This window comes from Macrotis lagotis, chromosome X (genome assembly GCF_037893015.1).
Source record: "Macrotis lagotis isolate mMagLag1 chromosome X, bilby.v1.9.chrom.fasta, whole genome shotgun sequence".
NCBI lineage: Eukaryota > Metazoa > Chordata > Mammalia > Peramelemorphia > Peramelidae > Macrotis > Macrotis lagotis.
In genome coordinates this window covers 376,270,281-376,296,684 of record NC_133666.1, presented here as the reverse complement: position 1 = coordinate 376,296,684, position 26,404 = coordinate 376,270,281, and positions in this window count along the sequence as shown.

The window sequence follows — 26,404 nt, the reverse complement described above, 5'->3', positions numbered from 1 at the left end:
CAATAAGGAGAACATTAATGTTATAATTCAGGAATTATTTTGTCCAACTGTATACCAATAAATCCGATAATCTAACTGAAATGGATGAAAATTAGCAAAATTATAAATTGCCCAGTTTAAATGAAGCAGAAATTAAATACCTATCTAACATTTAAGGAACAATTGGTCCTGAAACTATTTAAACTCTTTGGGAAAAAATGGATGATGATGGAACTCTTTCTAACTATTCTATGACACCAATATACGCTAATACCTAAACCAGGAAGAGTCAAAAGAGAGAAAGAAAATTATGGACCTATCTCCCTTATGAATATAGCATAAAAATCTTAAATAAAACCTTACCAAAATGATTACAGCAAGTTCTCACTAGGATGATATATTACGACAAAGTAGGATTTAGCCCAGGTATTCAGGGCTGGTTCATTATTAGGAAAAGTGTTAATATGATTAATTATATCAGCAACAAACCTATCAGAAATTACATGATTATATTAAAATATGCTGAAAAAGCCTTTGACAAAATATAGCACCCATTCCTACTAAAACACTAGAGAGATAATAGGGAATAAATGGAATGTTCTTAGAGTGAGGAGCTGTATCTATCTGAAATCATCAATGTGCATTATATGCAATGGGGATAAGCTAAAGGCATTTTCAATAAGAATGGGAGTGAAACAAGGATGTTCATTATCATCACTACTATTCAATATTGTCTTAGAAAATTAAGCTTCACCAATAAGAGAATAAAAAGAAATTGAAGGAATTATACAACACTCTCACTCTTTTGCAGATAACATGATGGTATACCTAGAGAATCAAAAAATAATCATCTAAAAAAACAACTAGAAACAATTAGCAACTTTAGAAAAGTAACAGGATATAAAATAAACCTTCATAAATCCTCAACACTTTCTATATGACTAGCAAGATACAGCAGAAAGAGCTTGAAAGGGAAATCCCATTCAAAGTAACTTTAGGCAATATAATACCTGGCAGTCTATCTGCCAAGGCAGACTCAGAAACTTTATGAAAACAATTACAAAACACTTATCACAGAAATAAAATCAGATATAAGTATCTGGGAAAACTGCTCACATATAGCCTGAGTGCATATAATGTAAATGAGAATTCTACTGAAATTAAACTACTTCTTTAGTGCCCTACCAATCAAAATTCCCCAAAAAATTACTTTAATGACTTAGAAAAAATATAAGTAAATTCATATAAAGAAATAAAAAGACAAAATTTTCCAAGACTTTAATGAATAAAATACAGAAAAAGATTGTTTATCCATTCCAGATCTAAAATTATATTAAAAAGCATCAGTCATCAAAACTGTCTGATATTGACTAAGAAATAGATTGGTGGATCAGTGGAATAGACTGGGTATAATGGAAGGAAATGATTATAGTAATCTGGTATTTGACAAACCCAAAGAGTCCAGCTTTTAGGATTAAAAACTCTCTGTTTGATAAAAAAGGTTGGGAAGACTGGAAATTAGTACAGCAGTGGATAGACCACACTTCACACTATATACCAATATAAGATCAAAATGGATACAGGATTTATACATAAAAGCCAATATTATTAGTGAACTAGGAGATCAAGGAATAGTTAACCTGTCAGATCCATGAAAGTAAAGCAGTTTATCATTAAAAACAAACTAGATTATTTTGAGTACATTAAATTGAGTACATTAAAAAGCTTTTGCCAAGACAAAACCACTGTAACCAAGATCAAATGAAATGCAGTAATTGGGAAAACAATTTTTACAACTAGTATTTCTGAAAAAGGACTCATGCCTAAAATATATAGAGAACTGAGCCAAATTTATCAAAAAACAAACCATTCCCCATTTGGCAAATGGATATTCAGAAGCAATTTTCAGATGAGGAAATCAAAGTGATCCATATTTATTTGAAAAATTACTTTAAATCATTGCTTATTAGAAAAATGCAAATTAAAGCATCTCTGACACCTGTCAGACTGGCCAACATGATCAGAAAGGACATTGATCAGTATTGGAAGGGATGTGTGAAATCTTGGACACTAACACATTTTTGGTGGAGCTGTGAACTCATCCAACATTTCTGGAGAGCAATTTGGAATTACAGCCAAAGGGTAACAAAAATGTGCATACCCTTTGATCCAGCAATACCACTACTGGGGCTATACCCTAAAGAGATTATGAAAAAGTATACAAACATCACTTGTACAAAAATATTCAAAGCAGCCCTGTTTTTGATGGCAAAGAATTGGAAATTAAATGAATGTCTTTCAATTGGGGAATGGCTTAACAAACTGTGGCATATGTACATTATGAAACACTATTGTTCTATTAGAAATCCGGAAGGATGGGAATTCAGAGAAGCCAGGAGGGATTTTTATGAATTGATGTTGAGCAAGATAAGCAGAACCATGATAGCAAGCATGCATTTGATGATCAATCTTAAGGACTTGTTCATTCCATTAGTGCAACAATCAGGTACAATTTTGGAGTATCTGTGATGGAGAATATCATCTGTATTCAGAGGAAACAATTGTGGAATTTGAGCAAATACTAGAGACTATTACCTTTAATTTAAAAAATCATTATTCTTATTATGTAATTTTGCTATCTCTTATATTTCATATTTTTTCCTTAAGGATATGATTTCTCTCTCAACACATTCAACTTAGATCAATGTATTGCATGAAAACAATGTAAAGAATAACAAACTGTCTTTGGTGGGGGATGGAAATGAGATTAGGGGAAACATTGTAGAATTCAAAATTAAATTAATTAATTTAAAATTACTAAAAAGAAAAATCTAAAAATTTTGAAAATTTTTGGAATTAGAAAAACGAGCAAGAAATATTTAAATAATTTCATTTTTTATTTTGTAGTATCAATGAGACATTAAACTTACTCTCAATATACACACTTTATATTCCAAGTCTGAGTTCTTCCTTAATTTCATCTATGTTAGACTTCACCTTAATAGTAATACCACAATGCTGTCCTATGAAGAAAGAGCAAAATTAGTCTTCTTAATTTATTGAGAAACTGTCATTCTTCGACATCAAACCTTCAGTTGTGACTTTTTTTTATTTTTCTGTTGTTTCATTTGTGTACAATTCTTCATGACCTCACTTAGCCTTATTTTTTTCCTTGCCCAAGGTACTGGAGTGGTTTGCCATTTGCTTCTTCAGCTCATTTTACCAATGACAAATTGAGGTAAACATGGTTAAGTTTGTGGCTAGATTTGAACTCGTTTCTTATTGACTCTATGGTCAGCACTATCCAGCAGTCCAGGCCTTCAGTGGTTTCCCATTATCTGAAATCAATAATAAAAGAAACAGCCTAGGATGAAAGAAAATACAAAAATCAGACTTTTATTTACCTGACTATTTTTTATTACATACTACTTGACTTCAAACAGTGTAATGAAATTATTACATTAATCATTTTCCCTGCTTTTCCTATTATCTCCCTCTAATGTTATGCCTGTACAGGATTTCTATTTAAATCTTGTGCATATTGAAGTCATTCCATTCCTTTTAGACTTGTTCTGATAACAAATAATCCAATTTTGCCCCACCATCCAGAAGTATATAGGCAATATTTAGTGATAGATCTCAAAAAAAATAGACAAACAAGCAAATAAACAGAAACACTAACTATATAGAGCACACATTTTATCTAAAGTATTACCATTTTCTCCATAATTTTCTTGTTCTTAATATTCAATAAAGTGTTTGTATTTATAGCATTTGTCAATTTCCAAGGTATAGATGACCACAGTGAAAATTTTACACTTTTCCATTAGTGATATAAATGTATTCTAACTTATATCTCCCCATTTACCCTCATCCTAGCATTCTCTTTTTAAATTCACTCTGTCACTATCTTCCTCTCTGTCTCTGTCTTTCTCTCTGCCTCTATTTGTGTCTCTGTCTTTGTCTCCATTTCTGTGTGTTTGTGTGTTTGTACATATTTGTGTATCCATGTTTGATATGTATTCTTCATATTCTCCTAAGGTTCATTAAAATGTAAAGATCCTTGACATCAAGGATTATACTATCATTAAACATCAAGAAAAATTTGATATATAGTAATATCATGAATAATTTAATGAAAGTCTTAAAGTAGTGATACAAAAGATTCAGGTATCTGAATTTGTAATGGTATGAATTTGAATTTGCAATGGTATCAAAATGACTGGAAAAATCAGCATAATTTTTTGAAAGTTTGAAAACATCTGACTGTTCCACTCTTTCAATATGTAAACCAATTGTTACATTTATTAAACATTCATTTAATTGAAATTAAAATTAAAAAATGGAAATATTTCAGCATTCAAAGAAAAAGAGCCTTGGATAAAAATCTTTAAATATCTGTTGTATATAGTTTATTTTAATAAATATACATAAGAGATTTAAGAAGGAACTCACAACCTTGATTTTTGTCTTTTTCTTTTAGTATTGTTGTTTTCTATTTTCTCATTTATTGCCTTCTTTTTTCTCATCTTTCATTAACCAACCATTATATTAGGTAAAACATATTTTACTATTTAAAAAGTGTAATTCCTCAAAATAAATTTAGTATGTTTATATCTAAAAACTCTCTTTTTTCATCAGGTGGAGCTATTTTTAAACTTCAGTCTTTTGAAATTTCTCATTGTCAAAAAAAGTGAGGTATTTAAATGAGAAGTAAAAGTTATGGATTTCAAACTGGTATACTCTTTATTTAATACAAACTAAATTTTTATGCAGTTTATTCATATGATAAATGAGAAATTAGTACCTATTCTATAAGAAATACTCTATTTCACTAATGAATTGCTAACATGTAAAGCATGTGTTTAAACTCAAGTATGATTAAAATATAATATTTTGAATTCAATTTCAAAGCAGCTTTCTATCCATGATTTTAATAAATGTTTAATTTTAGAAGTTTGGTTATATATAGGTTTGACTGAGTAGAAAAATAGCCCCACGGAATTTCAATGAGTCTATTACATCTTCTGTAACTGAGTGAAACATCAATTGAATTTTTATAAAATTTTGTAGAAAATTAAATTCACTTCTTCTAATATACCTTATAGCATACATGAGTATCCATTAAAATCATTTGTTGTACAGATAGATCATCTGTATTTCTGGATTCAAAATAAAATTTGAAATATTTCTGAAGAGTTTGAATCATTTCAGATGCAGTGAAATTCACATTAATGAGCAATCTATCCTAATAAAGACCCACTTCATGATATGCTATTAATTTGAAGCTTGAGTATTCACCTACCTCTCTTCTCTTGATCCTTCAAAATTTCAAGAAGATTAATATGACTTACTTACAATTTAAAAGAGACAATGTTGCAATTAGGCTTCAGTTTATAGCACATATCATCTTGCTCAATGAAAAAGTCATTCAAGATGAGCAGCTTAAAAATGTAAAAGGTCAAACTCTAGAAGGAAGAGTAGGTGGGAAAAAGATATTAAAAAATATTTCCCTTTGATAGATCTAAGAAATAAACCCTTAGCTCAAAGAATCTCTTGAAACTCCTAAAATGAAAAGAGGAGCCTCATTAGAATCTCATACTACAAAGCAGAATTGCTTTGTAGATTAAATTGTTCTAGAATAAAATATATCAGGAACTAAAACTTCTTGGATAGATTTAAGTATATTTGTGCTTTATTCAGAAATGCACTATTGTTAATAGTCATACAGGACATTTACAATATACTGTAGTTAGAATGCACACACTAAAAATTTTAATATAATGGATGAAGACAAAAATGGAGGAGATTGTGATTTATTTAATATCAAATGTTGTTCTTTCTTCCTACTATAATGTTATTTGAAGAGGATCATAATCGTATTTTCTTGTTAAAAAAATTTCTCTTGAAAAAAATATTTTAGGACTTCCCATCAGTATGTCAGAGAGAAACCAGCTGTCTTGGTTTTTCCTCAGAACAGACATGAATCAAGACATTTAACATATTTTGCAATGATAGATACACAAAACAACAGAGCAGAGCATCTTCTATGGGTCTACCCAGGTCCAAGAGCTGAGACCTAGCATATCAATGGCAGGATGAGACAGGGAAGTATTTTGATATAATCCACTGTGGGAGCAGAGTTCTTTGCAGTGTTTGAAGTAGTAGTACTGGGAGAACTCCAATGCAGCTGTCTAAGAAACTCATTTGACTAGTATGATGTTCTGGACAGCTGAATTTCAAGCCCTAATTTGCCTATGGAAGAAACTTGTCATTCCCCAGTACAAACACAGAAATAATCCCAGTTGTTGTCATCTTTTCCAAGGGACAAGGTGGGAACACCGGACTGCCTGAGTACTTACTATCCAGAGAGAATCTCTGACTTTTCCAAACCTGATGGCCTAGCTCAACAACTGATTTGAGTGTGGACAACCCAGATCCAGCCCCAAGCATTGTGAGTGGGCCTCTGACACCTCAACTGAGACAATTCAGAAAAAAATCTTCTGACATTTCTTGCTGATTGGTTAACTGAGTAACCCCCTGGAGTTCCTAACTACAAAACATATGACATCCAGAAGTTCTCATCATGGAAAATCTATGAATTAGCCACTCTTACTAACCATAGAGAAAGCAGACAACCCAAAATGAAACTAAGTCAAACCAAAACAGAGTCTATTGAATTTTAACTTGGAGATAAGGATACTAGAAAAAAAGAGGAAAGAAGGTTTCTATAGTTGTAGCTTCAGAGGAAAATTTGAATTAGTCTCCAGGCCAGAAAGACATCCTAGAAGACATCAGAAAGGAATTTAAAAATTAAATGAAAAAAAAATGAAAATTAACATCTTACAACAACAACAACAAAAGTGACAGAAGAAAACAAATCCTTTAAAAATACAATTGGAGGGTGCAGAGCCAAGATGGCGACAGGACAAGATTGTCTCTTGGGTGCTCTTTCTCTCTCTGATATTTCCAAACTTATAAACTAAGAACTCTAACTGAATTTTCAAGAGGCAGAACCCATAGAGGGATCCATTGAGGCAGTTATCCAGCCCAAGGTAACCTGGAAAAGAGTGGAAAGACTCGACTCCACAGGGTTAGAGGGGCAGCCCACCAGAGTGAAGGAATTTGAACCTAACCCTAACCCTAACCCTCAGGGCACTCAGCAAGTAGCATGGCCCCAGCAGCCCAGATCCAGGAAATGGAAGCAGGTGGAGCTGGTACGCAGGATCCCCCAGGTGTGAGTGCTGAGCCTAAGGAGGGGAGTGGAGAGAGACTGCTGAGCCCTGTCCTCTGTTCCTGGAACAGGACTCTGGGGCTCTGACAACATTCAGATCCTGATCACAGTCAGTCTAGGCCCCCTATAGAACAGCAGCACCCCCCGCACCTCAGTGCTGTGGTAGAGGGGTGCACTTGTGGTCATTCACAGACCAGGAGGGAAGACAGAGCTTCATACATGGAGATCCTCATTGCGGGGCTTGTCGCAATAATACTCAAAAGCTCAAGAAGCACCCCAAAACTAGGCACAGGCTGGGGAAATGAGTAAACAGAGAAAAGAGAGGAACAATATTGACAAATGCTTTGTCTATGATCTCAAGAAGGATCAAAACACTCAATCTGAAAATGAGGAAGTACAAGCTCCTGCATCTAAAGACTCCAAGAAAAACAGAAATTGGGCTCTGGCTATGAAGGAACTCAAAAAGGACTTTGAAAATCAAGTGAGGAAGACAGAAGAAAAATTGGGAAAAGAAATGAGATGCAGGAAAAACACAAAAATGAAGTCAGCAGCTTGGTCAAGGAGATCAAAAAAAATGCTGAAGAAAATAACATGTTAAAAAACCAGCATAGGTCAAATGGATAAAATAGTTTAAAAACTTATTGAAGAGAAGAACACTTTAGAAGGAGAATTGGTCAGATGGAAAAATAAACAAGAAAGCTCTCTGAGGAAAACAAATCCTTCAGGTGTAGAATGGAACTGAAGGAGGCAGCTGATTTTATGAGAAATCAAGACACAATACTTCAAAACTAAAAGAATGAAAAATTATAAGAAACTGTGAAACATCTCATTGAAAAAACAACTGATATAGAAAAGAGATCCAGGAAAGATAATTTAAAAATTATTGGAATATCTGAAAGTCATGATCATGAAAAGAGCCTTAACATTATTTTCTAAGAATTACTACAGGAAAATTGTCCTGATATCCTAGAAGCAGAGAGCAAAATTGAACTTGAGAGAATCCACCGATCACCCCGAGAAAGAGATAAAAAAATATAAAAAACAACCCCAAGGAATATTATATCCAAGTTTCAGAACTCCCAAGGTATGGTGTTTTGTCTGCTGTACCACCTGGCCAACCCTAATATGATTATTATTATTATTATTATTATTATTATTATTATTATTATCATCATCATCATTTTATTTTATTTTGGGTCTTTTCTTTTTTGGTTTTGTTTTTTGTAGGGCAATGGGGTTGGGATAGCTTGCCCAGGGTCACACTGCTGGCTTATTGTTGGGTGTGGGGTGTCTGGGGCCAGATTGAGGTTCAAGTGCTCCTGGCTCCAGTGCCAGTGCTCTGCCCATTTCACCACCTAGCCGCTATTTATTATTATTATTATTAATTTTTTTCTCTTTCCTTTACTTTATCACTCATGCGGCACTACATTTTTTGGGGGGAGGGGGTATTATGCTTATTCTTAAAAAAGAACATTTCAGTAATGTATAAAAACCATCATCTGTACAAAAATAAGAATAAATAAATAGAAAAAATAAAAGATTTGCAAAAAAAAATTACAATTGGACAAATGCAAATGGAAAAAAGATAACAACTCCTTTAGAAATAGGATTGACCAAATGAACAAATGTTAAATGGCAAAAATACCTTAGTGAAAATTAGATTAAGACTAGTGGAATCAAGTGCCATCATGAAACACCAAGAACCTGTTAAACAGAATAAAATAACATATCTTTCTCTCTGTGTGTGTATGTATGCATATATGTATGTATGTATCTATGTATGTATGTATAAAATGACACATTGGCAAAACAATTGACCTGGAAAATAGATCCAAAGAGAAAACTTCAAATCCACGGGACTATCTGAGAATCTAGATAAAAATAAAGAAGAGCCTGAACTTCATTTTCTAGGTATAGTGAAAGGAAAATGCCCTGATACCACAGAATCAGAGGGAAAAATATTAGAAGAGTGCATTGATCCCATCCTGAATGGGAACTAAAAATGAAAATAGCAAGGAATATTATAGTCAAACTCCAGAATTATCACATGAAGGAGAAAATCCTGCAAGAGGCCAGAAAAATGTATTTGAAATACCAAGAAGCCACAGTCAGGATTACACAGGACCAGCTGCATCATCAATAAAGGGCTGACTGCAATAGAAAGAAAGAAGGAAGTAGGTATAAATGGCCTGAAATTTACTCTCATTTGATTTGTCTCAAGCTGGGAATAATATACACCTTTCTTTGAATATTAGGAGGGCAAAGTATTGGGGGCGGGGGTTTGAGAAGAAGAAACCTCCCGAAAGGAGGAAAAGAAGATGGGAAAAGGAAAAGGAAAAAGTCAAGGGAAGGTGGTGAATTAAAAGGGGAATCCCATTCAGGGAGGCAGTATTCAGAAGTAAAACACTTAGTTGGGATAATGTGAAATAAAAGAAAAGTACAAATAGAGGAGAGATAGCATGGAGGGTAATAACGAGTTAATAATTATAATTTTAAATGTAAATGGGATGAACTAGCCAATAAAAAGATATCAAAGTAATCTTAAAACCAAAATCCTATAATATGCAGTTTAAAAGCAATATATTTGAATCAGAGTAGTAAACAGAGATTACAGGAAGAAAGACTAGAACAGAATATATTATGTTTCTGCTGGAATGAAAAAAAGCAGGAGTAGCAATCTTTATTTCAGAAAAAAAAATTGCAAAAATAGATCTCATTAAAGGGATGAGGAAGGAATTACATTCTCTGAAAAGGTATCATAGGCAAGGAAGTGCTTTCAACGCTAATATATATCCACCAAGTGATATATTGTCCAAATTCTTAGAAAAGCTGAATGAGTTACTGGAATACATAGACAATAAAACTCTTCTGGTGGGGGACTTCAACTCCATCTATCAGAATTAGATGAATCTAACCATAAAATAAACAAGAAGGAAATTAAGGAGGTGAATAGAATTTTGGAAACCTAGCATTCCCCTTGCTTAAACTCAATTCACACTCTTGTCATGACATCACCTACCTGATGTCGTGGCTTTCTTCGAAAATGGAGGATAGGGGCAGCTAGGTGGCACAGTGGATAAAGCACTGGCATTGGAATCAGGTGCACCTGAGTTCAAATCTGACTTCAGACATTTAATAATTACCTGGCTTTGTGGCATTGGAAAAGCCACTTAACCCCATTCCTTGCAAAAACCTAAAAAAAAAAAAGAAAAAGAAAAAAGAAAATGAATGACAAACACTAGATTAAAAATTTTAAATATAATAGCACTCTGGAGAAAATTGAATGGATGTAAAAAAGGAATATGCTATTTTTTCTGCATACATGACAACTAACCAAAAATTGATAACGTATTAGGGCACCAAAAACTCATAATTGAATACAGAAAGACAGAAATATTTAATGCATACTTTTCAGATCATGATGCAATAAAAAATACATGCAAAAGAGGGTCATAGAGAGATAGACATAAAACTAATTGGAAACCAATTTACCTTATTTAAAGTTTGAATGAGACCCCCCCCCCCCATTTCTGTCTCCTGACACTCACCTTTTCTGTCTTATTAGAAATAGATTTATATGGACTTCAGGAGGAGCCAAAATGGTGACGCAAAGTTCACAACGCTCCCAGATCTTTTTCATAACAAAGTTAAATGAAGTCTCTATTCTGACAATCAAGGTACAGATAACACCAGGGAAATGAGACCAATTCAAAGATGTTTTCAAGGGAAGACATTGTAGATGATCTTCAGTAAATGTCTGTCTCTTTGGGGGGAAAGGATAAGTAAAGCTGAGGTAGGAGGAAAGCTGTGAAAGACAAGAGGTTTTAGCCCAAGGCAATTTATGTTCTGACTGCTTGACAGCAGTAGAGGTACTGGCAGCTAGATAGCAGCAAGATATCAAGGTAGCCAAACAAGTCTGAACCCAGGGAACAGTGGGGTAAAAGACAGGACTAGGTCAGGAGCAAAGCACTGCTAGGATAGAACGTGCACATAAAGGAGGAAACAATCTCTGTAAAGGAAAAGTCTGGTCTGCTAGGCAACATCCTGAGCAATGACAAGACAGGGATCAGACACAGTCCTAGCAAAAAAAAAGTTTGGATCTATACTCCCTATACCCCAGGAGCAGAGCTAAAAGAACAAAGATGAGCAGAAAAGCTAAAAAAAGCATTTATTATAGAAAAATACTTTCCAGACAAAGATGACAGCAGTGCCATGTCTGAAGAAGAAATCAGTGAAAAATCATTCACAGAGGAAGTACCAGATTCAAATGCAAGAGCTCATTGAACAGCTTTAAAAAATTTTAAAACCCAAAGAAGAGAAGAAGAAAAAGGATAAAAAATAAATAAGAGTCCTGCAGGAAATCATGAATAATTGACCAAATAAATAAACTCCATTAAAACTAAAAATAAACAACTGAAAAAGGAGACACAAAAGCTAATTGAAGAAAATGAAACCCTAAATATTAGAATTGAAACAAATAGAAACCGATGAATCTGTAAGACTACAAATATCCATCAAACAAAATAAAAAAGTCTTACAAAAATTGAAGAAAATGGAAAGTACCTTTTAGGGACAATAAATGACCAGGAAAATAGATCCAGGTGAGAAAATCTATGAATCCTCTGACAACTAGAAAGCCTACATCAAAAAAAAAAACAAACCTGGGAAACATCATGCAGGATATTATAAGGGAAAAGTATCCAAATCCATAGGAACAAGGAAAAAAATATATAACCATCGAAAGAATCAACAGAAAGGGGTGGCTAGGTGGTGGAGTGAATAGAGCACTGGCCCTAGAGACAGGAGGACCTGAGTTCAAATCCAGCTTCAGACAATAATTATCTAGCTATGTGAACTTGGGGAATCACTTAATCCCATTGCCTTGTGAAAAACAAAAATAAACAAAAGAATCCACACAACTCCTCCAGACAGAGACCCCAGAATGAAAACCCCAAAGGCTGTTATAGCCAAATCCCAGAACTCTCAAATAAAAGAGAGTATATTGCAAGTAACAAAAAGAAAACAATTCAAGTACAAAAAAAACCAGTCAGATTCACACAGGACTTATCAGAATCAAAATTAAGGGATTGGAAGACTTGGAATATCATAAATTGGAGAGCCACGGACTTGGGACTACAGCAGAGGATGCACTACCCTGCAAAATTCAGCATATACTGTCAGGAAAAAAAATGAATATTCAACAAAATAGAGGATATCAAGAATTTCTTGATACACAAAGATCAGAGAATTCAGTCACCAAATTCATGAATCAAGATTTGCATAAAAAAATAAATGATAAGGAAAAGGAAAAAACAAAGCAAAGCAAATGTTAGTCAATACGATCAAATTGTATATCACCCTAAAAGGAAAGATATAACATTTCTAAATCTTTAGAAGGTTACTTCACTTAGGATAATTAAAGGGTCGAATATATTTTCAGAGAATGGTCTTAAAGGATATTGATATATCTAGGTCTTATCTCTCAATTGAAGAGGTCCAAGATGAGATCACTATGTCTGAGACATAAAACCCTAAAGAAAAGCAGGGGTAAAAGCACTTTAAAATTGAGTGTCTCATTATGCTTTGACTTACTTTAATTCTACTGTGCTTAACACATGGTCTAATGAGGTAATCACAAACTGTGATGTTTTGACTCAGTATCCCTCTAATTTACAATCATTTCTAAAATTCTCAGATTTCCATCATCTCCCAATACTTAGAGATCTTTAAGATTCTTGCAGTTAATCATATCAGAGTTTGACCTAACCCCAGCTTCACTTAATGAGGGTTAAGAACCCTGGGTGGGTGGGGGGGGGAAGAGTGGGAGAGAAAATAGGTCATGCTTCACTTAACAAGGGATTAAGTAGCCTAGGTAGGGAGTAAAGTGTGAGAGTAAATTGGCCTGGGAAGAGGGGCAAAATAGTTCAAGAAATTAGATGGTTTGGGATTATTCTTTGGCTCATGAGGAAGACTGCATATACTTGAAAGATACTTGAAAAGGGGGCTAGGTAAAAATGTTTATAATTATAATTTAATTTAATTTGAGACAATGCTGCTCATTAAGCAATCAAGCAAATAATCTGTGATGATATTTTGATAACAATATGGGTTTATTAAGCAATCAATAATTGATGATACTTGATTAATAGCACTAGAGAAATAAATAAAACTAAGGGAAGTGGCAAAAAGAGTTATAATTTTATAGGGAAAGAAGGGAGAATGTGAATGTTGAATAAATTCTATTCAATAGATTTAGCCCAGAGAAGGAATAAGGTACATCCTTCCTTGGGATTGAAAATCTACCCTATTAAAGGGATGGGTATGACAGGAAAAGGGAAAGATAAGGGAAGAAGAGACTGACAAAAAGGAAGTCAGAGGTATAACTGAAATCAAACTAAAAGTTAAATTTTTTTTTTTAGATTTTGCAAGGCAAATGGGGTTAAGTGGCTTGCCCAAGGCCACACAGCTAGGTAATTATTAAATGTCTGAGACTGGATTTGAACCCAGGTACTCCTGACTCCAAGGCCGATGCTTTATCCACTACGCCACCTAGCCACCCCAAGTTAAATTTTTAAAAGAAATTTCAAAGGGGGCAAGGTAGTAAAATTTTAGGGAGGAATAATAAGAGAAAAGGAAAGACACAAATAAAAAAGGAGAAATATACTATGGAGGGAAATATAGAATTAGTAATCTTAACTGTAATTATGAATGGGATGAACTGCCTTATGAAACAGAAAAAAACAGAGTGGATTAAAATCCAGAATCCAACAATATGTTGTTTACAAGAAACATTTGAAATAGAGAGATACACACACATGGTAAAGATAAAAGGTTGGAGTAAAATGTATTATGACTCAGTTGTAATAATAAAAACCAGGGGTAGTGATCCTCATAAGAGATGAAGTAAAAGCAAAAACTGTTCTCATTAAAAGGGATAAGGTAGAAAACTATATCTTCTTTCTTTTTTTTTTTTTAGTTTTTTTCCAATGCAATGGGGTTACGTGGCTTGCCCAAGGCCACATAGCTAGGTAATTATTAAGTGTCTGAGGTCATATTTGAACCCAAGTATTCCTGACTCCAAGGCCAGTGATCTATTCACTGTGCCACCTAGCAGCCCCGAAAACTATATTGGTATTGAAGCAATAACATTACTAAACATGTATGCACCTATTTGTTTAACATCCAAATTCCTAGAGGAAAAGCTGAGTGAATTACAAATGAATTACAATTATGTCTGAATGGAGACAAAGACAACAAAACTTTAACAATAGAAGACCACAATCTCCTTCTCTCAGAACTAGATAAACCTAAGCACAAAATAAACTAGAAGGAAGTTAATAAGGGAAGCTCAAATATGATAGAATTCTGGAGAAAAGTGATGGATATGGGAAAGAATATACTTTATTCTCAGCAGTACATGGCACCTATACCAAAACTTATCATGTACTAGGACAGAAAAATCTTAGAATCAAATGCAGAAAGGCTGAAATAATAAATATCCACTTCTCAGATCATGATGCAATAAAAATTACATAAGTAAAGGTCATAGAAACATAAACCAAGAGTTGTTTGGAATTTAAAAAACTTTATCTTAAATAATGGGTGAATCAAACAGTAAATAAAAGAAATAGGAAATAATTAAATCCAAGAAAATAATATTAATGCAGCATTATACCAAAATTTATGGGATGCAACCAAAGCAGAACTGAGGGGAAATTTTATATCTCTAAATGCCTATATGAATAAAATAGAGAAAGAGGAGATAAAGGAATTGAATATGAAACTAAATAAGCTAGAAAAAGAGCAAATTAAAGAGCCCCACTTAAATAAGGAATAAGAAGTTCTGAAAATCAAGGGATAGATTAATAAAATTGAAAGTAAGAGTATATTTTATGAAAAAAGTCAACAAAATAAACAAACCTTTGGTTAATCTGATTTTTTCAAAAAGAATAAAGTTAACCAAATTACCAGTACCATGAATGAAACGGGTGAACTAACAACCAATGAGGAGGAAATCAAAGAGATAATTTGGAAATACTTTACCAAACAGTATGCCAACAAACTGGATAACCTGATAGAAATGGATGATTATTAATGAAAATACTAACTGCTCATATTAAGAGAAGAGGAAATAAATTACTTAAATAACCACATTTCAGAAAAAAAAAGAAATTGAACAATCAGTAAATCCCTAAGAATTCTTCTCCTTGTCCAGATGGATTTACAAGTGAATTCTTCTGAACATTTAAAGAACAATTAATTCCAATTTTGCATTAACTGTATAAAAATAGGAGGCATAGCAGTCCTTTTTTGTAGTAGTAATGAATTGGAAATTGAGGGGATGCCCATCAGTTGGAGAATGGTTAAAAAATTTAAGCTTCACAAATACTATGGAATACTAATGTTCTATATTAAACCATAAATGGTCAGACTATAGGGAAGTATGGAATGACTTACAGGATCTGATGCTGAGAAAAAGAAATAAAACCAACAGAACAATGTACACATAAACTACAACATTGTGAGATGAACAAATGGAAGCAGATCCTCTCAGCAATTAGGAGAGCTCTATTAGACTGGCTATCCAGAAGAAGAAAAACAGAACAAAACAAAATATACATACACAAAAAACAGCCCTTCAGAATCTGATGAACACTTTATAAAAATTATTTTATGTATCTCCTTCCCTTCATCCTAATTCCTCATGCCGAAAATAACTAATACTAATCTGTAAGCAAGTTAATCAAAATGGTATGTTAAACTGATTTTTGAGGTGGGAAGGAAATTTTGTAACTTAAAAATATGAATGTGCATATGGTTGAAAATAAAGAGTAATACTTCCAAAATCCTTTTATGACACCAACATGGGGCTGATACCTCAACCAGAAAGAACCAAAATAGACACAGAAAATTATAGACCAATCTCCCTAATGAATATTGATAAAAACAAAAACTTTAAATAAATTTTTTGTAATGAGACTACAGCATGTTATTACTAGGAAAATACTCCAGTTCAGGTAGGATTTATACCAGGTAGTCACGGTTGGTTCACCATTAGGAAATCACTCAACATAATTAAATACATCTTTAGCAAAACCAAAAGAAATTATATGATTTTTCTCAATAGATGCTGAAAAAGCTTTTGATAAAGATAACATCCATTCTTATTAAAAATACTATAAAATTTAGGAACACATTGAGTTTTCCTTAAAATAATGAATAGTATCTATTTAAACTGTCAATGAATATTATATATAATGTGCATAAACTCAGAGCTTTACCAGTAAAACCAAGGGTGGCACAAAAATGCCCACTATCACCATTATTATTAAATATAGCATTAGAAATAATACCAGTAACAATAAGAGAAGAAAAGGAAATTGGAGGAATCAGAACTGGCAATGAGGAAGCAAAACTTTCACTCTTTTCAAATGATATGATTGTATTCTCAGAGAATGTCAGAATATCATCTAAAAAATCCTTAAAACTATTAAGAAATACCGTAAAGTATCAAATTTTAAAATAAACCAAATAAAATATAAGCATTTATTTTTTCATTTTTTAAAATTTAAGGCAATGTGGTCAAGTGACTTGCCCAAGGCCCCACAACTAGGCAATTATTAAGTGTCTGAGGCTGGTTTTGAACTCACATACTGCTTACTGCAGGGGTGCTCTATCCACTAGCCCACCTAGCTGTCCCAGCATTTCTATATATGAAAAACAAAGCCCAACAACAAAAATATAGAAAGACAAATTCCATTTAAAATAACTATACCCAGCATTAAATACTTGGGAATCTACTTCCCAAGACATACCCAGAAACTGTATGCACACAATAATAAAGCACTTCTCACCCAAATAAATTCTTATCTAAATAATTGATAAAATATCAATTGTTCATGATTAGATTGAGCTAATATATTAAAAAAGTGCAATTTTACCTAAATTAATTTATTTATTCAGGACCATATCAATCAAACAATCAAATAACTACTTTACTGAACTAGGAAAAAGAGTAATAAAATTTATCTGGAGCAGTAAATGGTTGAGAATAGCAAGGGAAATGATGAAAAAAAATGTAAAGTAAGGTGACCTAGGGTTACCAGATCTAAATCTATACTATAAAGCAGCAGTCATCAAAACTACATGGTAATGGTTAATAAATGGAACACTGGATCATTGGATTAGGATAGGTTCAAGAAACCCCTGTAAATGACTACAGAAATCTATCATTTGACAAACCCAAACTCATCAGCTTCTAGGATAAGCACAGCACTCATTATTTGACAAAAATTATTGGGAAAACTGGAAAATAGTGTGGCAAAAACTAGACATAGTTCCACACCTCACATTCTATTCCAAAATAAGATCAAAATTGGTATACAATTTAGACATAAAGAGTGACACCATGGATAAATGAATAGACCAAAAATATTCTATCTATCCAAACTATGGAAAGGGGACTAAATTCATGAGCAAACAAGAATTAGAGCACATTATAAGCTGAAAAATGAATGATTTTGGCTATGTTAAAGTAGAAGATTTTTACACTAATAAAATCAATGCTGCCAAAATTAGAAGGAAAGCAGAAAGCTGGGAAATAAGCTTCGCAACTTGATGTTTTGATAACGGTCTCATTTTAAAAAAATACATAGAGAATTGCATCACATTTATAGGGTTAGAAAGGATTCCCCAAATGATAAATGGTCAAACTGTATGAATAGACAGTTTTCAAATGAAGAATTAAAGCTATATCCAAATGAAAAAAAAATGTTCAAAATCGTTATTGATTAGAGAAATGCAAATTAAAACAACAATGACCTATAGCCTCAAATGTACTAGATTGGACAAGATGAGAAAAAAGGAAAATGATCAATGTTGGAGAATATGTAGGAGGATTGGGACATTGATGCATTGCTGGTGGAATTGTGAATGGAAGCAAACTTTTAGAAGGCAAAATAGAACTATGCCCAAAGAGCAATAAAATTGTTCATATCTTTGACCCAGCAATTCTAATTTTTGGTCTATATCCAGGATAAATTATAAAAAAGGAAAAAGTCCTATTGTTCCAAAATAATATTAGCAGCTGTTTTTGTATTGGCAAATTATTGGAAATTGAGGGGGATGCCCATAGAATATTATGAAATGCTATTGTTCTTTAAGAAATCATAAATAGTCAGACTTTGGAGAAGGATATGTGATAAGAATTCTATTAGATAAAAACTGTTGGGAAAATTGGAAATTAGTGTGGCAGAATCTTGGAATAGACCAACATCTCACGCCTTAAAGCAGTATAAGATCAAAATGGGTGCAGGATTTAGACATAAAAGAAAATATTAAAAGAAAACTAAGAGGGGCAGCTGTGGATAGAGCACCAGCGCTGGAGTCAGGAGTACCTGAGTTCAAATCTGGCTGCAGCCACTTAATAATTGCTTAATTGTGTGACCTTGGACAAGTCATTCTTAACCCAATTGTCTTAGGTAAATATATTTTTTAAAAAATGCAAATTAAAAGATGAAGGAATCGAATACCTGTCAGATCTATGGAAAGGGAAACAGTTTATGACCAAGGAAGTGATGGAGAACATCATTAAAAACAAATTAGATAATTTTGATTTTATTGAATTAAAACACTTTGCATAAACAAAACCATTGTAACCAAGACCAAAAGAAATGGAGTAAATTGGGAAACAATTTTTACTATTAGTATTTCTGACAAAGATCACATTTCTAAAATATATATAGAACTGAATATAATTTACAAAAAAAAATTTCCCCAATTGACAAATGGTCAAAGAGTATGCAAAGGTAATTTAGAGATGAGGAAATCAAAGCTATCAATAGTCATATTAAAAAATTGCGCTATATCATTAGTGACCAGAGAAATGCAAATTAAATCATCTTTGAGGTAACATCTCACAGCCCTCAGATTTGCCAATATGACTAGAAAGGACAATGTCAATGTTGGAAGGGAGGTGGGAAATCTTGGGACACTAATACATTGTTGATGGAGGTGTCATGTGATCCAAACTTTCTGGAGAGAATTTGGAATTATACCCAAATGGCAATAAAAATGGGCATATCTTTTGATTCTGAAGAGATCACGAAAAATGGTAAAAACATCATTGGTACAAAAATATTCATAGCAGCTCTGTTTGTGGTGGCAAACAATTGGAAATCGAGTGAGTGTCCATCAAATGGGGAATGGCTGAAAAAAATGTGGTATATGTACATTATGGTAAACTATTATTCTATTAGAAATCAGTTGGAATCAGATTTCAGGGAAGCCTGGAAAGACTAGCATGAACTGATGCTGAGGGAGATGAGCAGAAACAGAAGAACATTGTTCACCTTAACAGCCACATGGGGCTGATGATCAACCTTAATAGAATTGCTCATTCCATCAGTGCAATAATAATCAGGAACAAGTTTAGGGTATCTGTGATGGATAATACCATATGTATCAAGTGAAAGAACTATGGAGTTTAAACAAAGACCAAAGACTAATATCTTTATTTTTTATTAAAAAAAAGCTGTCTTATTTACTATATAATTTTGCTATCTCTAGTATTTTATTTTTTCCTCAAGAATATGTATTTTCCATCAACACATTTAATTTTGATCGATGCATATCATGGAAGCAATGTAAAGATTATCAGATTGAATTCTGTGGAGGGGGAAAGAGGAAGCAAAGGGAATATGAGGGGGCAATGTGCAAAATTCAAAACCTTACCAAAAAAAGTTAGGTAGAAACCTATTATATATATAATTGGTAAAGAAAGAAAATATTTATATAATAAAAATACACCCGAAAGTTCAGAAGTTATGAGAAACCCTGGAACAGTATTTCTATTAGCTTTCAAATAGAAATGTGTTGATGTGAAATGTGACATGACACAATTGACATGACACAGCTACATTGTATTGTAAAAAAGCACTCCCTCTTTAGTTTCTCTTCATAATTTATTGTGGGGTAGTTTACTATTAAGGAGAGTTTATGGGTTTCTTGTTTCACTATAAACTCTTCTATTTCTTATTATTTGAAACTTCTTACTTAGTACTTACATAAGTACAGGTGAGGGGGCCAGGAGAACAGCCTTTCCTAGGAGTTCTATCAAAAATATTGCAAAAACCTTTTAAAATGATGTCTCTGACTAAATTTTTGAGAGACAGAGCCTACAGAAAGATCCAGTGAGGCAATTCTCCATCCCAAGGTAGACTGGAAAATTGAACCAAAACTCTGTTCCACAGGGGTGGAGGAGGTAGCAGAACAAACAGGATTATTGCACCTGAGAGAAGGAGCTAGTCTTTCTGGAATAGACTGCTGGGTGCCTAGATGCCTGGGTCAAGCAGATTGCTGGTTCTAGGCAGCAAAAGCTTCCTGACCTGGCAAACCAGAGAAGATCAAGCACAACTTGTCAAATCATTGGGGAAACCTCTGCTAGAATGAGTTGGAGCCAGTGTGGTCCTCAGCACAGCATAGCTGTGGCCCTCAGCATAGCCCAGATCTCAGGAAATGGAAGCAGGCCCACAGAGCCCCCTGGCTGGTACTCCCAGACTACTCAGCCCACTGAAGGTAAGGGGTTGGGGGGGGAGGATTGTCAAGGTCTCTGCTCTAGAGTTGTATCAGGACACTTGTGCTTTGTCCATATTCAGATTCTGGTTGCAGTCTGGAAGTTGCCCTATTGCCATCCACAGAGCAGAGCACAGGCAGGAGAGCAGTCAGAGCCTCACATAATGAGGTACATGTGGGGGTGTCTCAATAATTCTCAAAAGCTCAGGAAGCACACCAAAGCAGGTGCAGGCTGAGGAAATGAATAAACAGAAATAAAAAGGAACCTGACCATAAACAATTACATGGATCCCATGGAAGATCAAAACACACAATCAAAAGACAATAAACTTCCAGCTTATGCATTGAAATCCTCCAAAAATTTTAGAAGTTGGTCTCAGGCTATTTCAGAGCTCAAAAAAGGTTTTGAAAATCAAGTAAGGGAGGGAGAGGAAAAATTGGGAAGAAAAATGAAGGATGCAGGAAAAACATAAAAAGCAATTCAACAGCTTAGTCAAGATATCTAAAAAAATAGTAAAGAAAAAACATACTAAAAATAGTTTAGGTCAAATGTAAAAAAAAACTATTTAAAAAAGTTCAGCAGGAGAAAAATAACTAAAAAAGGAGAATTGGCCAGATGTAAAAGGAGATAAGAAAGTGCTCTGAGGAAAACAAATGTTTCAAATGAAGAATGGAGCTAAAGGAAGCTGATGACTTGGTGAGGAATCAAGACACAATAAAACAATATCAAAACAAAGAAAAACTAGAAGAAAATGTGAGATATTTTACTGAAAAAACAATGGATCTGAAAAACTGATCTAGAAGAGACAATTTAAAAATTATTGGGCCACTTGAAAGTCATGATCAGGAAAAGAGCCTTGACATAATTTTAAAGAGTTTCTACAAGAAAATTGTCCTGATGTCCTAGAAGCAGAGGGAAAAACAAAAATTGAGAGAATTGACCTCTTTCCTACTGAAAGAAATGCAAAAAGAGAATAACTCCCAGGAATGTTATAGCCAAGTTCCAGGACTCCCAAGTCAAAGAGTAAATACTAAAAACAGCCAGAACCAAACAATTCAAATATTGTGGTGCTGCAGTCAGGGTTACCCAGGATTTAGCAGTATCCATATTAAATTCTCTTAGGTCTTGGAATATAATATTCTGAAAGGCAAAAACCTTGGAATGCAACTGAGAGTCATCTAGCCAGCAAAAGTGTGCATACATTTCCAGGGGAAAAGATGAACTTTCAATGAAACAGGGGGATTTCAAATCTACCTGTTGAAATGACCAGAGCTAAACAGAAAGTTTGATCCAAGTGAAGCATAGAGAGTAGATGAGAAGGGTAGATTGTGAGGGATTTGATGATGATGAACTTTGTGTATTCCCAGCATGGGAAGATGATACAGATGATATTCATATAAATCTTCATATTTATTAGAGCAGTTTGAAGGAGATTTTATGATTGAGACAAACAAGAGAGCCAGATTTGAAGGTATAATATATATTTTAAGAAGATTTCATTTATTTTGAGCTTTACTATTTTTACACCATTCTTGCTTCCCTCCCCCCACTCCCCAAAGAAGGCATCCTGTTAGTCTTTACATTGCTTCCATGGCATACATTGATCTCAGTTGAATGTGATGACAGAGAAATCATATCCTTAAGGAAGAAAAATAAAGTATGAGATAGTAAAACTACATACTAAGATAACATTTTTTTTTCCAATTTGAAGGTAATACTCTTTGGTCTTTGTTTAAAGTCCATAATTATTTCATTGGATACAGATGGTATTCTTCATTGCAGATAGCCCAAAATTGTCCCTGATTGTTTCACTGATGGAATGAGCAAGTCCATCAAGGTTGATCATCACCTATATGTTGCTGTCAGGGTGTAAAATATTTTTACTGGTTCTACTCAACTGGCTCAGCAATGGTTCATACAAATCATTCCAGGCTTGCCTGAATTCCCATCCATCCTGGTTTTTAATAGAACAATAATATTCCATGACACACATATACCACAGTTTGTTAAGCTATTCCCCAATTGAAGGACATTTAATAAATTTCCAAATCTTTACCACCACAAGGAGGTCTGCTATAAATATTTTTGAACAAGTGATGTTTTTATACTTTTTCATAATCTCTTCAGGGTATAGAGAAAGTAGTGGATTGCTGGATAAAAGGTCATGCATATTTTTGTTGCCCTTTGGGCATAATCCCAAATTGGGCTCCAGAAAGCTTGGATGGCTTCAGGGGTCCACCAACTATGTATTAATGTCTCAGATTTCCTGCATCTCATCCAACATTGATCATTGTCCTTTGTAGTCATTTTGGCCAATCTGAGAGGTGTGAGGTGGGATCCCAGAGATGCTTTAATTTGCACTTCTCTAATAAGTAATGATTTGAAGTAAATTTTCATATGACTATGAAATGCTTTGGTTTCCTCAGCTTTAAATTGCCTTTGCATATCATTTGATCATTGGTCAATTGGGCAATGGCTTGTTTTTTTGAAAATTTGAATTAGTTCTCTGAATATTTTAGAAATGGGTCCTTTGTCAGAAATACTAGTTGCAAAATCTTTTTTCCCAATTTACTATATTTCTTTTGATCTTGGTTATGTGGTTTTGTCTGTGCAAAAACTTTATAATTTAATGTAATCAAAATTATCTAGTTGGTTTTTAAGGATGTTCTCCATGTCTTCCTTGGGCATAAAGTGCTTCCCTTTCCATAGATCTGACAGGTAAACTACTCCTTGATCTTCTAGTTTGCTTATAATGTTGTTTTTTAATGTCTAAATCCTATATGCATCTGAATCTTATCTTGGTATTGGGTGTGAGACATTGGTCTAATCTATGTTTCATCCAAACTAACATCCAATTTTCCCAACAGTTTTTATCAAAGAGAGAGATTTTGTCCCAGGAGCTGGTCTCTTTGGGTTTATCAAACAGCAGATTACTATAATCATTTCCTGCTATTGCACCTAGCCTAGCTTTTTTTCTCTTTAGTGTTTTCAGGAAGGCCTATAATTCTCAGAAACTTCTGTCTTGATCTGTTCTCAAGGTCAGTGGTTTTGCTGATGAGGTAGTTTTCATTTTTTCCCTATTTTTTTGACCCTTTGGTTTTGTTTAACACGATCTTGTTTGCTCATGAAGTTATTAGTTTTTGCCTATTCCATTTTTTTTAGAGTGGAGTTTTCTTCATATATCTTTTGCAACTCCTTTTCCAGTTGGTCCTATTTTTGAAGGACTTTTCCATTTGCCCTAGTATAATTTTGAGAGAATCATTTTCTTTTTGCATTTGCCCAATTGAAGATCCAAGAGAGTTATTCTAATTTAGTATTTGTCCAATTGTATTTTCCAAGCATTTGTTTTCCTGTTGTGAGATGTTAATTTTCTCTTGCAATGTGTTAATTTTCTCTTAAGTTTCTTTTCTCAATTTTTCCAAGTGATTTTTAATTCCTGATTTCTTCAAGGAAGTCTTTCTGGGCTGAAGAACAATTCAAATTTTCCTCATCAGTGCTAGATCTCTCTGGGTTAGAAATCTGTTTTCTTCTAAGTATTTCTCCATGAACTGCCCTATATCTCTGACTTTTTTTCATCTTTCTGGTATCTTCTGTTGGGGGCAGGAGGGGGTGGAGCTGGCTCTCAGAAGTTTGATTTTTGCTTTTGAAGAACCTAGAAGCTTTATTTATTGGCTTAGTATTTCCAAGGGTCAACCAGTCAGGGGAACTGTTTGCTTTCTCTTGAGTGTTTAAGGTCCTTAGAAGCAGGGTCAGCATTGACCTTGAACACTGGGCTGTGCCCTGGGGGAGGGAGTTAATCTCTTTCTGTTGAGTGGACTCTGTTGCCTTGAGGGGGTGAGGGTGGGATTGTTTTATTTGCTATTTGTTCTGGGCAAAGGGCTCTACTGAAAGTATGGAACTCAGGTCCCTGGCCCAGCTGGTTGTTCTCCATGTGTGCTCTAGATTCTGTGCTGGTACACACCCTCTGATAGCTCCTCTCCCCACTGGCCATAGACTCCTCAGTTGAAGTTGGATGTTGTACTCACCACTCACCAAAGTCTCTATGACTGAGGCTGGCCCCCTGGCTTCCCCTAGCTGTTGTCCCAATGCTTATCCTCTGCTCTCATCTTCCCTTTCACCCATGGTCACCTGAGACAGACCTTCTTGCTAGGTGTTCTTCTCCTAGTCTCTCTTTCTGGGTTTTGTTGATTGAATTTCTGTTAAGAAGTTTGTCTCATGTTGTTTTTGAGGGGAAAGAGAAGCACGTAACAACAGTGCCTGTCTTCTCTCTTCCATCTCACCCAGAAGTCTAATAATATATTTATAAAATGGAGTCAGTGAATGAAAATGAAATATGCTATGAGAAAAGAAAGGAGAGGTAGAAGAGACTAAGATGTTTCATGTAAAATAGGAAATAACTTTGGCATTGGGATGGAAGGGGGGAGTAAGGGGGAATGAGGGATCCTCATTCCCAGTGGAAATGGCTCAGAAAGGAAACAACATATACTTAATAGGTCATATAAATCTGGAAGAAAAAGCAGAGAATGGGGATGGGATAAAGGGAACAGGGGAAAGGGAGGGAGGGAGGGAGGGGATAGAGGAGAGGGTAGATCTTGGGGCAGAAAGTGAGATATAATAGATTTTCTTTTGTACGATTTATAGGATGGTAGGATTGGATGGCCTGTCTGGGACCATGAGGTTGAGTGGGTGTTTGGTCTCTGAGGTGGGATGTTAGTTTGGGGACTCTACAGGGCTGGTGCTCTGTCTGCTGTGCCACTGGGCTGTCCCACAGCACTTCTGATGGGTGAAAGAGTGAAATGAAAGTGAAAATATTATAATTGGTAGTGGGGAGAAATGGATGGAGGGAATTGCAGTCAGCAACATGAAACTGTGCAAAGTAGCTTCTCTGATGGACTTGTCCAGAATGAGATCCACCATAAAGCAGAGCTGATGGTATCTGGACACAGTCTGAAGCACATTTTGTTTATCTTTCTTTACTTTATTTCTGGTGAGATTATTTATTTTTGTGGGGTGGAGGGTATATTATCTTGGTTCTTACAACAAGACCATTTTAGTACTGTAAAAATAAATTGAAAATGTAAATGAATTAATAAAAAGTAAATTAAAAAATAAAAATAGTTCATGTTTAAAAAAAAGAAATACAAGGGAGACATCTCTCTACTTTGTAATACTAGTAACATATACTGCTCTACTGTCATACTCAGTTAGAAATCAACTGGTGTGTTTGTGAGGGGCAGGATGCATGCATGTGTACACGCATGTTTAGTTATATAATAGAATTTCATCAACAATTCTACGACTCAGGAAATGGAAATATCAGGAATAAATTTTCAGGTTTCAAGTCATCATAAAAATGAGTAAATAACAATATTTCATGCAAATATATTCATTATTTTCAGCCTTTTGGATTGCTTATAATTACATAATTTCCAAATTGCTTTTTCACAAGAGAAAAATTAAAAGCAGGAATGAGAGTTTTAATTTTAACCTCTAATTGGAAAACATAAGCTACAAAACTGGATAACATGATTTTTCACTCCTTGCCACTTGTTTAAAATGTTTTGCCAAAAGAAATACATGGGGGGTAGCCAAGATGGTGGCATGAGAAGGTGATTGCC